This window comes from Aptenodytes forsteri, unplaced genomic scaffold, assembly GCF_000699145.1.
Source record: "Aptenodytes forsteri isolate BGI_AS27 unplaced genomic scaffold, ASM69914v1 Scaffold82, whole genome shotgun sequence".
In the NCBI taxonomy this organism is placed as follows: domain Eukaryota; kingdom Metazoa; phylum Chordata; class Aves; order Sphenisciformes; family Spheniscidae; genus Aptenodytes; species Aptenodytes forsteri.
The window spans coordinates 6,851,187-6,863,785 of NW_008795490.1; the positions used below are offsets into that span (position 1 = coordinate 6,851,187).

At 45.2% G+C, this 12,599-nt stretch overlaps 1 protein-coding gene across 3 annotated transcripts in view; it reads left to right on the plus strand.

The window, feature by feature from the left end:
- Window positions 1-12,599, plus strand: part of HIVEP2 (human immunodeficiency virus type I enhancer binding protein 2) — a 130,982-nt gene that overhangs the window by 16,375 nt on the left and 102,008 nt on the right. For 2 of the 3 annotated variants that reach the window (XM_009281451.2, XM_009281452.2), the window contains exon 1: window positions 2,040-2,146. The gene's annotated coding sequence lies outside the window, so the exon portion shown is untranslated. Of the gene's footprint in view, window positions 1-2,039; window positions 2,147-12,599 lie in introns of those variants that run through there. The other variant, XM_019472638.1, reaches the window with a different exon arrangement.

Genomic DNA, 12,599 nt, shown 5'->3' on the forward strand with positions numbered 1-12,599 from the left:
GTTCGGCTCACGCCGGGTCCCCAGCCCATCCAGCGGTGCAGCCCTGCCAGCGTGCCTTTGCTTGGTCCTCCCCGTGTCAGCCAATGCGTGCACTTAGATACCGGTAGCCCCAAGCTGGATTCACATACGTCAGACCTCCACGAGTTTCCCGGTGAGCCATCTGTTGCTTCAGCAGTCAGAGGTGGCTGTGAGTGAAAGGGAAGGAGCCACTGCCGGGGTTTCAGAGCGGAGGCGGGTGAATGAGTGAGATGGTGCCTCAGCCAGCGTATTGCAATTGGGCAGTGTAGGAACCCCCCCCGGCCCCAGCACAGAGCTAGAGGAGCTGCCTGCCTGCCGGGAGGGACAGGGCTCTCCCAGTGAAGGGGAGCACTGCTGAAATCCCGGCGACGTGGCACGACAGAGCACCGTGCCTTCCGCCAGCCGGGGCTGCCTGGGCGCTCTTAGCAGTCACTGCTCCGCCGTCTTGCTCACTACGGCTGGATCCCATGCTGTGGCTCAGCAACTCACCTCGGTGTCTGCCATTTAAGTATGCGTATACTTAAATATATGTCTTCTACTCTCTACCGATTCTGTTTTTTTTTCCTGTTTTGGACCACAGAGTAAGTTCTTCCTAACTTAATCTTTACAAAGTTTTACGCTTGTTCTTGAAGACCAAATACAGAGTATTGGAGCCACTGACTTGCTTAGGTGGCAGCAAATGAAGACGTACGTGATGCTAGTGAACTGCGTGACGTTGTGGCTGGCCAACGAAGCATAATAAAGGCAAGAGCCAAGCCACTTTGGAGGTATGAAGAGTCAAAGAAGCATTAGAGTAATTTAAAAAATGTAAACTGTGGCTCAAATCTAACAACGTCATTTCTTTAAAATTCTTTGTTATTTACCGGACTTCCTTCCTGAAAACCTCTTACCCTAGGATGAGATGCAGCTTGTAGAGCAGGAGGAAGATCAGGTTCTGTTTGGGGAGGCTTGATTTAAAAAGATACGACCCCAGCTTTATCTCTGACGTGACTTCTCATCGCTGTGGGTGTGTCTGTACGTGTGTGTGTCTGGGTATATTTCTGAGTACCCTGTAAGTCATATTATTCACATTTTCAAAATAAAGAGAACCCAATTAATCTGCCTTTTGTATCAATAACTGTGTTTTATAGCTTTATCCACATCCTTGTGCATCTCAGGATGAGTCAATACACTTAACAAGCAAGAGTTTCTTGTTAAGAACACTTATTTATGGGGATACACAGTCCAAGTGAGTTTTCTTTATTTAATGCTGTAGACTTTTAGGTTTCCTGAACCTACGTTTGTTTCAATCAGTTGTGATTTTACCATTAGTTTTAGGAAGAAAAAACTTTTTTAGCTCTTACATTGGAAAGTTTGTTTGCTGCCATGTGTCTTGTCATTGGAGACAACGCTGCTAGTACAAGCTCACTTTCCATATCTGCATTGGTTACCTACAATATATATCAAAATATTTAAAAACAGACTCACCTATCAAGTGATTTGAAATGGTCGAATTATTATAAATAAGGTAATTGTAGTCACCGATAGGAAAGAAATGCTTTCTTAAGACCCCTTGGTCTCAAGAGAGTAGTTCACGAGGGAGCTCCGATGTTGTGTCTACTTCTAAACCAGTGATTTTCAATGTTAAAAAAAAAAAGAAAAAAAGGAAGGTAGAGCCAAACTGACAATGCACTGGTGAAAGGAATTACATGCTTGTCAAGGACCCGACAAATGGGAAATCTGAAATTCTGTATCTGTCCTCCAGACCGTTACAGCTTCTGCATTAATGTTGAAAACTAGTTTTCATTGCTTTGATAGCATACCTGAAATCTGGTCTGGAGCAGTGGGCCAAAACAGTTTGGCTACAGCAGGAAACTTTTACTTGCCATTGTGAACAGCAAAATGTTTTCTGTAAGCCTGGGAAGAGCACAGACCCTGTTAATGTAGTGGAGGAATATGTGAAAACACAAAAATCTATTAGCAGAGCTGGATGTAAGCCTCTGAATATGAGGAACTTACTATCTGGATTTGTTACGTTTCCAGGTGGGACCCTCTTCTGATATGTGACCGACAGCGAGCTACTTTGAATCGTACGATGACAATGTTATCACTGCCACATCTCTGGGAACCAGTTATTCATAAGTATACGGTATGTGAACGTCTGCATCTTATATTAACCATTGCTTGTTGGAACAACATGGTAACTAACACGAAGGTGCTAAAAGTCATTGAAGTAAATGTTAAGCCACATGTACAATCAATTACACCCAGCCGTCCCAGCAGATGTTTATCTGCTAGGCCTGGTCTGTATGCAGCATAGTGAACTGTTTTAACTTGAAAACGTATTTATTTACAGATATTGGTAGAAACATTCTACCAGTGTTTCCTTTGGATGCAGTTGTACTGGTACAGTGATGATATGTAGATATACAGACTATTATTCTCTTCCTCAAGTAGGAGGGGGTGGTAGCAGTAGCGTGAATGGTTCTGTACTTCAACTGTATCGCTGCACTTAACGTAGTACTATTTTTGCATTTAGGAAAGGTCTTTAATTGCTTTTCTCCTTCACTCTATTTTCAATTTCTGGTCAATCTAAATTAGATTAATTTCACACACCAGTGAATCCCTAAAGAAGTGTAAATTAACTCCATTTTACCAAACTCAGCCAGATGATGGCAGTTATTCCCTTGATGTTTAGCTTTACATCACCCACCATCTTTGACCAAGATTTCAATAGGAATTAAATCCATATATTGAGCCTTTTTTCCTCACCCTGTATAAGGAATTGGAGACTAAGACCCACATCTGGTGAATGGAGGCTATTTAAATTATGGCCTATGAGGCCAAAAATGTAAGGTCAGTGATAGCTGGCATGTTTTTCTTTTCTACTGTTCTGGCTTGAAATTGTTAACACACACTCAGGTCCTGTAAAACCATGAGCAAACTGTTTTTATGAGAGTGGTTACATCATTGTTTTATGTTCTGAAGCAGTTCGTAGCACACCACACAACCGTTAGCATGGAGCATCTTCATCTGATTTATGGCCCCGATGCAACTCCCGCTGAAGCTGGTGGAAAAACATTTCTTCATGCTGATGGGAGTTGAATTGCACTGCATGTAACACCTGAGACTTTCGTTTAAGTAATGTTCCCTGCATGGATTTTTTTTTTTTTACTGATTAGTCACTTTTTAGAGATTAAGTATTAAAGATATAAGCATAAAACAGAATTACAAGGACATGGATTGCCAAAATAACCTAAAAGAGGACTCAATTATTGAAAATGCTTGTCTAGCTTCAAAAGTTATAAAGTGATGAGGAGAGATGACTGTTTGCTCCCAAAGTATGTATCTGGGTTTAATGTGCTGTATTTTTATATATAATTTTGAAGACGATGTTTGTCAGAAATGTGAATGATTTGCTGCTACATCAGTGATGTGAGAGAGGAAAAGCAAGATAAAAGTCTTACAGGGAGCAGGGAGAGAAAGGTCATGCTTCATCGATCAATTTAGTGTGTTTTGGGAGAGCAGTTCACAACTCGGGTAACTTGTGTGCTGAATGGTAAAGAGGTTTCCAAATCTGGCTGGACTCTGGGTCAGTTCGAAGAGAAGCTCCCGGAGGCGACATCTCCCACTGAAGTGAGAGAGTGTTGATCCTGCTTGCGCTGGCAGGCCTTCTAGCACGCCTGTGTAGCCACCCTCAGTAATCCCTGCTGGCCAAATACCGTTAACGCAACCCTTTGCAGGCTTGTTCTATGCATTTGTTCAGACGTCTCCTCTATCATCCATAGCTAAGCACCTTTTCAGAAGCGATATAGCAATAATAATCTCCGTTGCTCTTGTTTCTTCTGAGTTGATTCATTTTTAAATGATCAGAATTGTTTGTTGATATATGTTTTTGTAAATAAGTTGTTTTGGTGTGTGTGTGAGCATTGGTAATGGAAAGCTGGTTTGAAGATGAGTTTTATGTTCTGCAGGGGCAGAGGTCTGGAAAGGACCCAGCAGGCCAGCTGGTCTGCTTTCCTGCCGTCACAGGTATCTCGTCATGAAAAGCATGAATGCGTCTTGGTTGACATTTTCACTTTTTCGGCGGAATGCAGCTTTTCGCCAGTGGAGAGGACCTTTCAGAGAGCGGAGGGCAGGTGGCGAGGAGAGGCGGTTGTCGGAGTGGTGACTGCTTGCAGATCTCCGTATTCCCTGGGCACAAAGAGCAAGCAGCCGTCTTGCTGCCGTGCTTTTAATGAGCTGTAGAGCAAGGGATGCTGTGTCTCGCACCTTGTGAGGCTTCTTCTGAACGCGGTAATAACCTTCGCGGATTTGCCATCTACCCAAATCAAAATGAAATTTCCTTTGACCGGTGAGTGCAGGAGTCAGAAGGAAGTGAAGGTTTTCGTGTTTGTTTTTCCTTTGGGTGTTATTTTGGTTTTCCTCTTTTGCCAGTTCTCATACAGCATTGCAAACATTTCAGGAAACTAATCTGCAGGAGCACAGCTCATAAAAGATCAGGCTGTCAGAGGACGAGGCTCTGCTTATTACAGAAAAGCTTCTGAGACAGTCACAGCTGAAAAGATTACACACTTCCACAGGAAATTAAATTTGATGTAATATAGTGAAAGAATGACAAAATGGAAAGGGCATATATAACATATTTGTGATTATTAAGTGGTAGAAAAATGAAAACTTGAGATCCAATAAAGTGCATGTAATTTAGATATGGATACAAAATTCCCAATTTTTTTTAAATTTGGCCCTCCACTTTCCTTTGCCCTCTCTCGGTGTTGTTATCTCAATGTGGAAAATCATTAACGTCTTGTAAAATTATGTCAACTTTTGGGCATGTTAGATTGTAAAGCATTTAAAACAAGTTTCAGAGCAGTCCTATGGAGTCCAGTTAGGTTGCATTCTTCAGCAGAAGGTGCATACGTGACACCAGACCGTGAATGAGAGGCAAGAGCTTCCTTCTTTGCTTCATCCTTCTCCCATGTGGATGTGCAGTGCTGACAGAGGGGGAAGCTTTCCTTCCCCATCTGCCCGTGCCCCTTGCTGAGGCGCAGTGTGGTGCTCAACGGTGGGTGGAAGTCCCAGCCCCGTCCCAGCCGTCAACCGGCGACTGGCGTCACAGGTGCGGTCAGGCTGCAGACCCGCTGGGGACTGTTCGGGTTACACATGTGCTGAAGAGATCTATTGGTACCGAGGTCCTTGCTGCTCGCCCAAGGCACGGGCAGGTGACGTGTCCCCTCTTCCTCTCCTTCTCGAGGTCAACGTAGGTGCTGTGGTGAGCTGGGCTCTCTCCTGGCCAGGTCCTTCACGGCGAAACGTACGTTTTCTTTCAAAGGGGACAGTAATAACTTGCAACATTTTAATAATTTTTCCTAAAAGATCTGGTTACCTGCAATTGGAAAGAATAAGCAGGACTCTGGCAGATTTAACTTTATTAACCATCATAAATCCTTTCCCTTTTGACTCAAATCAGTCCCTGGAGTCCTTTTAATGCTCTTGACATTGCACTGGCCTTTCATCACAGCACAATATACATTTTCCTGTAACTAGAAAACTGATGGCGAGAGCCTTACGTAAACCTGAGGTAATGGACGCAGCGATGGGGACGTGTGACTGTCAGATGCTTGCTGCCAGCGAAAGGAGGAGAGGGAGCTTATTCTGCCAGCATGGCTCTTCCCTCGGTGGAATGGACGCAGCGATGGGGACGTGTGACTGTCAGATGCTTGCTGCCAGCGAAAGGAGGAGAGGGAGCTTATTCTGCCAGCACGGCTCTTCCCTTGGTGGAGGGAAGGAGAGGGGACCTGAAGGCGCAGGCGCTTGCAGGGTCTAGCGTGCACCCGCTAGCACCCAGGAACGGGGGACCAGCCGCTTCGCTCTGGCCCAGGCAGACAGACAGACAAAGATGCAGCGGTGCTTTTGTGTCTTCTGGCAAGCAGGGGGACGCCGGGGCCAAACCCTGCCTCAGAAAGCCCCTCTATGAGCAGTCCCCAGCCCGTGTCCCCGGGGCAGTGAGCTGCCAGAGCTCGCTAGCGGCCGGCAGGCTGACCCAGCCACCGGGAGCTGCTGGCCAGGAGGAGGTTGCTTGCGGCACAGGGACTGGGCAAACCTGCTCGGACGGAGGCGCTGGGTGAATGGATCTTTTCTGTGCCGGGGACAACGCTACAAGGAAGGAGTGTTAGCAGGTGGTCGAGGGGCAGGCACCTAAGCAACAAACGCCTTCTTCATAAAATAACTACCTGGGTTATCGCCTTTCTGCCCAGCCTGCACACAAAATCCTCCGGAAAGCGAGAGGGGAATTCCCTGGTTGCTAGTCTGTCTGCCTCTCTGCTGTCCAGGAATTCATGGGATGGAGGAAGCATCCCAAGAATCTGCCCCCGTGTGCAGGGAAGCTAAATTCCCTCTTGTTTTTCCATATACGCAAGTCAGCAAGTTTCTTCAGCAAATGCTTTAATTTTAAGCTTAATACTATGCAAATATTTAAGTTTGGACAAAAAAGCCTCAAGCTGGCTTGAGACCATGGACTGGCTTCCAGCTGTTTCTGCAGGTACAAAGCCAATGTTTACGTACACGAATGGTTATTTGTTTGTTTGTTTATTTATTACGGTACTCTTTTTATAATGAACTTGAATATGTGTACCCTGTTTTTGCTTTGAACATAAAAATCTATGTATTTGCAATGTCTGTACAGCCATTTTCAGAAGCTTTGGCAAAAAGCTCAGATCTGCTGAAGATAATCACCGTAGGCTGAATCTTTAGATGACACAGAGTTGTACTGACTAATTTTCTCTCTAACTGAAGTGCCCAAAGCTGTGCTCACCATTGAAAGCCCACCAGCCTAGGTTATAAAAAAAAACGTATGGAAAGATCTGGTGCCTGCTGCAGGAGCTTTATACTGTAATTTGGTTGTCCAGACAAATGGGTACAAAAGAATATTCAGAAGGAGTGTCAAGAGTGTTAGCAATAAATACGTTAACTAGGTTTCAAAAATTCCCTTAAATGCTACCTTGATATATAATACTTTGCTGTGTCCACATATATTTCATATACGTATGCTTCCTCCAGCCTTCGTCTCAGCTGCTGCATGCCTGCAAACAGCCTCTTATTAAAAAGGGAAAGTCCGTAGTCTTGTGGACCTTCTATAATGCACTCAGCGTGAGCTACTGAGTTCACGAAGACGAGAATAGCTATGTCAAATGTGTTTCATTTGCATGTGGCAAGATAGAAAAAGCAAACTCTGTGTGAAGACGAGCAGACAAGAAAGTCACCGAATGCCTTAAATACTAAGGGAGTTAATGCTATGCAGTGATTTTGCTTCTGTTATAGGAAGTGTAAGAACAGTATGCTTCCTGGCGTACATCACCATCTAAACTGCAAAGGTTTCAATTCCATGGCAACACGAAGAGCCCGATTCTGCTGAAGGTGTATGTATTAATGCATTCAGAGTGAGGGGTTGGGAGTGAGCTGGGGAGAAATAAAACATGCCGAATGTTTCCCATTTATTTATTTATATATAAAGTAAAGCCTTTGTTCTTAGAAAATCAGACCTGACATGAATACACCTCCCCCCCCCTCGCCCCCAGTTCTCTCCAGTTCTTTTTTACATGTGTTTTTCTCAGGCAAAAAGCAAGTGAAGAGGCTGTTTTGTTGGGGTTTTTTTATAAGACTGTAAATGTAGCAGCACTTGAATGTTGCAAAAAAATGCTATTAATTCTTGAGACTGTTGTGTATCCCTGGAGAAAAAGACTTGTGGGGGGGTATTTTTTCTAAGATGTGCTGCTTTACAGAGCAGAGTGAAGCAGTGTTTGGGTTTTTTTGTTATTATTATTTTCCTTGATCTTTTTGATCTGACCTCTTTCTGCCTTTCTTTACATCCACCTCCAGTTTCCCCCACCTCCCCTGGCTGAGGAGCAGGAAACAAGACTGAGCTCTGTTTCCCGACATACAAAGAAATAGAAAAGTATGAGGAAACGGCGTATTTTGTTTTGCCAGCCGACTCAGATTCGCAGACCCACGCTAGGAAGGCACCTGCTCCCAGACAGGGTCAGGAGTCACCCTCCGGAGCAACTGGGCAATCGGCCAGGGAATAACCGAGAGCTGATCATTACGTGAATTTTGTTTGATCTGCTCGGTTGGCTGCGTGGATGTAGGATGGGGGATTGTGACAAATGTATTTTGCTCAGGGTGAAGAACTACCTAAGGCTGGTCCTGCCAGCTGTGCTGATGGGTGGATGAATTGCAGATTTCCAAGGTTTAAAGTCAGACTGGGCGGTGGGGGAACCTCCAGATGTTGGTATTTCTGAGGCTAACAGCAGTGCTAATCTGGCATGGTAAAGCTGACAGAAACCGGCAAGTTAAACTGGATTTACAGCTGCTTTGCATTGCTAAAACAGGCCAAGCAGCCAGAATATATCAGTGGATCTGGCCTATAGATTTCAGCGAGGTTTCTCTGTTTAACTGGGGAGAGAATATAGCTCTGCAGTTGGAAGTTGGTCAACCACTCTCCTCTTGCTGTGCCAGGAGAAATAAAATTCGTCTCTCTCTTATCTGTATCCTTTTTTTTTCCCGATTAGCAACAGGATTATTTTTTTTCTTAAAAACAAGGCTTGCTTTCATTGAAGTGGGAACCCTGTCTTTGAGATTCTACTTGGGGGAAATTTGTCCCTGTTCAGGGGACCAGTGCAACATGGGTAAATCTTTTCTAAGGGAATAAATAGAATTGAAATGATTAAATGACCCTGTCCTGGCATTCTACAAAGGGGTGGATTTCACCCTCGAGGCAGCAGAACTGCAAAGTAAGAAGGTGTCATTTTTAAACAGCCACTTTCTGAGGGAGAGCAGCACTGGTAAGCCTGAGCTACTTGCTAATGCTCCATCTGACACTCTCCCAAATTTGTTGTTGTTGTGGCTTCCAGTTTCTGCACAGCCCCCCAAAACAAAAAAACAGAGGTAGCTCATTAAATACTAGCATATGCTTTCCAAATTATGTGGCACCTTCATTTTCCTGACTTTTGACAAAGGGACTGTGCATACAACCCTGAATGAAGAGGAAGAATCACTCCAGCCAACAGCATAGTAAGGGAGGTAAAAGATTCCTGTGTAGGTGTCCCGACCTGGCATAACCCTCCAAACAGGCTAGCTGCTGTTTGCAAGCACCTTCCCAGTGGAGCACCTCATTCAGCTTGGCAGGAAGGATGCAGAGAAAGCACCAAGAGGAACACCAAAGAACGAAGAAAAGGAGGAGAGAAATCAAGGACAGGAAGAGTGAGGAAACAGAGCAAAGGCAGAAGGGTGAGCAGAGAAACAACAGGGGGGTGGGAAGAGCACAACACAGGAAAGAGATGATGCTCTGGTGCCTATGAAGGAAAAGTTGTTTTTCAGATGTAATGTAGACCAAAAAAAAAAAAAAGAGCAAGAAAATTAAAATACATGAAGTGGGAGAGGTGTCGAGGGAGGAGAATTCAGATTGACATGAACAGAAAAAAATACAGAAAACACATGGATTAATTTCATACACTGGTCCAGCCAATTTTAAATAGTAGCTGCTAAGTTTGTAGCATCAAGAACTTGTGACATTCTCCATGTGGAGGTTTTGGGGGCTGGTGGGGAGCAGCGGGGCCACATCGGGAGGCTGCTGCAGGCACCAGAGTGGGTGGTTGGAGGCAGATCTCTTCTGTGCACCTTGGCTGGAAGCCTAAAGCCAGTATGAATATCCCCGAGGAAAATTACCCATCCTGCGTTTGAAGACTGGCAGTCAGAAACATGTGTGCGGTTCTCTGGAGATATCTGAGGAAGGGCTGTTGCCACACAGGCAGGGATAAGCGCTCCCTCTAGATCCCTCTTCTTCCACTTGTTCAAGCTATCTAGGCTACCAGAAATAAACAGCTGAATGGAAATTTTAGTTCTGGCTGTGAAAAGAAGCTTTTGAATGAATTCTACATCAAATAATGAATGTCTTCTTTCCTCCTCCTCTCCACCTACCTTGTTCCTAAACATTAACATTTCATGTTACTTGAGCTAAGTTCAGTGTCAGACTCGCCAGATCCTGCTGAAAAATACACCCCTCTTTTGTGGCAAGCTGAAGAAGATGAGAGGCTTGTGGTGTTTTTCCTTCTCAATCTCTGCTCCGCTGGGAGAAGCAGCTAAGGCTGTGTGAAACTGTCTCCTTCCTACTCTCCTAAACTTCACTCCTAAAAATGCTTCTCCCTCAACGGCTTTGCTACTTCTCTGAAGGAGGGATGGCTTGGCCCACTTAGTGCCATCGTTCGCCAGGGGATGTTTTCTCGGATTGCGGTGACTTTCATCATGATAGGAGGCTGAAGAAGATTGCTGTGGAATAAGTCATGGGCACTGCTAGCTGTGCCATTTGAAAATTGTTACTTAAAAGAAAAGAAAGAGAAGAAAAGGATCAGGAATTATGAGATTTAAACCCCGCCCGAAGCCCCAAACCTCCAAATCGTTTCTGCCATTTCTGCTTCCTGTTTTCTAAACACTTGGGCTGTCCTTGCGTTGTATTTTTAAACTTTCCTTCAGAACCACAAAGGTGAGAAATATCATTTCTGTGAAACAGGTTATTTTGTGGGCAGTGGTAGCAGTATGTGTTCTCCCGTGGCCCTTTCCCCCCCAGGACTTTTCACCCACCTCCTTTATGTCTCTGCCAGCAGGTGGGAGGCTGCAGGCTGCCCGGCCGGGCTGAGGCTGCGCACCCCTGCTCGCTACCAGGGTGGCCGTGCAACACCCGAGGGCAGAGCTCAGGGCATTGGTCTGGCTTTCCTCCTCAGAGCCAGCTACCAATTTTTCGAGACTTGTAAGAATGTAATTACTGAAATTTAGTGAAATTTGTTGTCTAGGAGAGAAGATCTGAATGTCCACAGAGGTGGAGAAACATGCATTCAAATAGTGAGTTTGTTGTACAAGAAGGGGAATGGGTCTCACTGGGCAGTCGTGTCTGAAATACTCTGCAGTATGTGGTAGTATTTACGATAAACATGAATGCTTTTATGGTAAAAGCATGGGGACCTGAACTTACCTGGAGACCTTAATAATTTTTCCTACTGTAGAGAAAGCAAGTGGTGAAGAGGCACAAGAAGGAAATGTTGGTGAAAACAGACCTGTTGACAGTGAGCACAGTCTCGCCGCCTTTGGTGGAGTGAGTAGGGACGTTCCTGTATCACACTGTGGTTATGCAGAGATGTGCTGGTACTTGCTTATTTTGATCAGTGCTGAAAAACAGTAGCAAAAAACTGAATGTGGCTTTGGGGTGCTGTAATACAAGGCTGAATCACCTGAAATCAAAGCCAGTTCGAGGTGGAAATACGACGGATGATGTTTGTGTAACCCCAAATCTCTCAACCTGTACCTGAATTTACTTCTCAGATGTTAGAGAAAAATCACCCTTTCCACAGATGCCATGCGAGCAGGGCAGCCATTTCTGCACGACAGGAGGAGTTTTTTTCCCTTTCCTCACCTTGGTGTCCAGTCCAGCGATTAGGAGTCAGATTTAACCCTCAGTGTTTGCTTCAGGCCCTGTGAGTCTTTAATTCTTTTCCAGCAGCAAAACAATTATTTTTGATAGACACACTAGTTGTTTGTTAATTTGTTTATAATCAGTTTTCCAAGAGATTGCTTTGATGTGGGAGGAACTGAATTCTTTGGGTGCAAATGCTCGCTGCTGACTCTCTTCTTAGTCATTAAGAGATGTTTTTCACATTAAGGCGCCTTTACTTTTAAGTGAAAATGTCAAGCATCTTCTGATACCAGACATACGAAATGTATGGTTGCCTAAACAGAAACCGTTTGCTGAGCTGCAGCATGTGAGGGCAGGAATGGCCAAGACCAGCCCAAGCCTTTGCCGGCTGCCTGGGGAGAGGCCGAACAGCCCCCCGTCCCCTCTGGCTGCTCTGCTGCTGCAGCCACCTGCGCCAGCCCCCAGGACCTGAGACCCCACGGATGCTGGTTCCAGCTACTGACCTACATCCCTGCCGATATGCCTCCACACTAAAAGATGTCACTGTTCTTTTCCAAAAAGAACGTCTTTTTTTTTTCAATTCCCTTGCCACCTTTTTGTATTTTCCAGCTGCAGCTCTTTTAAGGCTCCCTGCCCCTGCAGTGCTTGCCTTTGTATAGGTTATTTTTGGAAACTGGGGAACCAGAAGGAGGGATGAAATTTAGGGGAGTTAACTGCAGTAGAAGCAGAAAGCTCTTTCCCTTGGTGTGCTCTTTCTTCCCTCTCCTTTCTTCTCCTGACCTCCGTGGTCCGACCCCCATCGCATCGCTTGTTCCAGGGCAAGCTGTAGCTGACGCTCTTTGTGCCCAGCGAGTGACTTCTTCCTGCGCGGAGGCGTGCCGGTTCGCAAGCTGTGCTCGCCGCTTCCTCCCTGCAGCGGCCATCGTTTCTCTTCTGCTTTTCTGGGTCAGCCAGTTGGCCAAAAAGTGGTAGGTGGTCGAGCAGAGTTTTGAGAGCTGTGCAATACTGGTAGCACTTGGGAGGTTATATGTGCCTTAGGGTAAATCGTAGGCAGAGAAGAATGCGTTTCCTTCGTTATTTCCTCAGTGGGGCAGCTCCATCAAGGTGGTTGGCTTTTTCTTGAAATGTCGGTGTGTTTTTA